General features: G+C 44.2%; 1 long non-coding RNA gene across 1 annotated transcript; it reads right to left on the reverse strand.

The window, feature by feature from the left end:
• Positions 1-81: 81 nt before the first annotated feature.
• Positions 82-2,109, reverse strand: LOC104915658. Its single transcript, XR_796421.3, has 2 exons — positions 530-2,109; positions 82-441 (listed from the first exon to the last, which is right to left on the reverse strand). It is a non-coding gene; the product is annotated as an uncharacterized LOC104915658 (long non-coding RNA).
• Positions 2,110-2,123: the final 14 nt, after the last annotated feature.

Genomic DNA, 2,123 nt, shown 5'->3' on the forward strand with positions numbered 1-2,123 from the left:
CCTTCCCTTCCCTTCCCTTCCCTTCCCTCTTGCTATATCCACATATACTTAAATGATGAAGCCCAGAAAGTTATACAGTGGTGGTGCTACAGCTTTGACTGCATACAGCTGAAAGGTTTATTTGTTTCTGGTAATGCTGAGAAAATGTCAGATGAGATATTATTTCTTCCTCATCATACCTACATGTTTTCCTTGGAACAAAGTATCCCACAGATGTGTGGTTTGCTGAAGACAACATTCTAGATAAAATCAGTGACATGCAACAGTGACCCACCAGGAGAGACTGGCTCTGGTGTTACCTCTCTGCAGCACTGCTGGTCAGGGGATTTGATAAGTTGTGGCTGAGATGCTCTTGTTCAGTGGATCTGAATATGGAGGTGATCCATCCTTTGACTGAGAACAGTCTTTCCTTTGTAAAGGCTGGCGGCTGCCTCCGTCAGGCTGTTATGAAAAATAAGGGGATGAAAGTGAAAGCTGAGAGAAGAGCTTGGAGTAAAGCGTACAATTATGGAGTGAATCATGGCTTCACCTTTTATGAAGTCTTCTATGAGACAGTCTGTTTCAGTTCACTTCATAAATAAAGCTGTCCAGGCACACTTGATGTACTTCTGTGTCCATCTCATTTGTCCTTCTCATAAGCTGCAGATCCATTTTGTCTCCTTTTCCCCAGACAACTGCACCTGGATAGACTGAAGACCACTGGATGTTTCATTCTTGGCTGAGGAGCACCTGAACAGTTTGACTGATGATGTTTTGCACAGCTCATCAGGACTTAGAAGTTGTCCAATGGTATTGCTGTGTTTAATGTCATTGCTAGCTGGTCTATGTCTTATCCTGCACAGTAACAAATAGAGCTGATAGAGCAAACTCAAGTTAGAATAGCTTCTGTAAATGCAACACACTTTTGCATCCATATAATGGAATGTTATGGCCTCCCATCATAGTGAGGTCCTGGGCAAAAGATAAAAAGTGCCTGAGGTGATCTAAAGGGATAAGTAAGGGAAACAGGATGACCCCATATCCAAGTGGAGGGAGTGGGAAGGCTCTAGGAGAGGTAGGGACAAAAATCACACTGGAACAGGTTGCCCAAGGAGATTGTGGATGCCCCATCCCTGCAGGCATTCAAGGCCAGGCTGGATGTGGCTCTGGGCAGCCTGGGCTGCTGGTTGGTGACTCTGCACATAGCAGGGGATTGGAACTGGATGAGCATTGTGGTCCTTTTCAACCCAGGCCATTCTATGATTCTGTGATTCTTTGAAATAGGAGCAGCAGATGCAAGGCCTTGGTAGAAGAGTTTATGAAACCATGATGGGAGGGCCAACTGTGGGAAGGTGCTGAAGGTAATGATGAACATTTGTTCAGGGGACACTGTGAGTGGCTGAAGGGTGTGCTAGGATCAATTAATGTGCAATTTCAGGAGATCTTGTGAGCCTCCAAACATGCTTGGCCTGGACTTGGAACACCTCATCCTTCAGAAACAAAATGCTAGGATGCATTTTGCTCAGTGGCCAACAAGATCCTGGGAACAAGGCTAGTGTTGTGCTAGAAGAGACAGCTTAATGAAAGGGCATGAACTCACAGAATGGCTTGGGTTTGGAAGGGACCTTAAAGATCATCTCTGACTGCAACTAGGCAGAGTAAGACAGAAAGCCATCCTTCTGCTTTCTTTGTGGGACATCAGTTGCCACTGGCAGTAGTCAAATGGGGTCTTCATTAGCAGCTGACCATGACTGTGGTAAAGCGTCCATCTGTCCACTCAGTTTAACTCACATTCAATCACAGTGTACAAGCACAGCTCAGGAAGGTTCCGCAGCTGCTCATCAAGAAAAATATATAAATATAGATTGTTCATCAGGAGACTCAGAAATAAAAAATGCTCTAATTGAACCCACTCATTCTGCTTCAACACTCTGTTTCTGCATTGTTGGTGGCTGAGGGAAACCAAACACGTTTCCATCTGTGTGTTACATTACAGGCTTACAATTGCTGTGTAGAAAACACTCCAGAGCCAACAGCAGTTACAAAGGCCAACTGTGAAACTGTAGGAAAAAAAAAAAAGATCAACACCATTTATTCTTCACGTATTGCATTACAAGCGTCTCTTATCAAACTCCAAGTATAAT

This window comes from Meleagris gallopavo, unplaced genomic scaffold (genome assembly GCF_000146605.3).
Source record: "Meleagris gallopavo isolate NT-WF06-2002-E0010 breed Aviagen turkey brand Nicholas breeding stock unplaced genomic scaffold, Turkey_5.1 ChrUn_random_7180001840230, whole genome shotgun sequence".
NCBI lineage: Eukaryota > Metazoa > Chordata > Aves > Galliformes > Phasianidae > Meleagris > Meleagris gallopavo.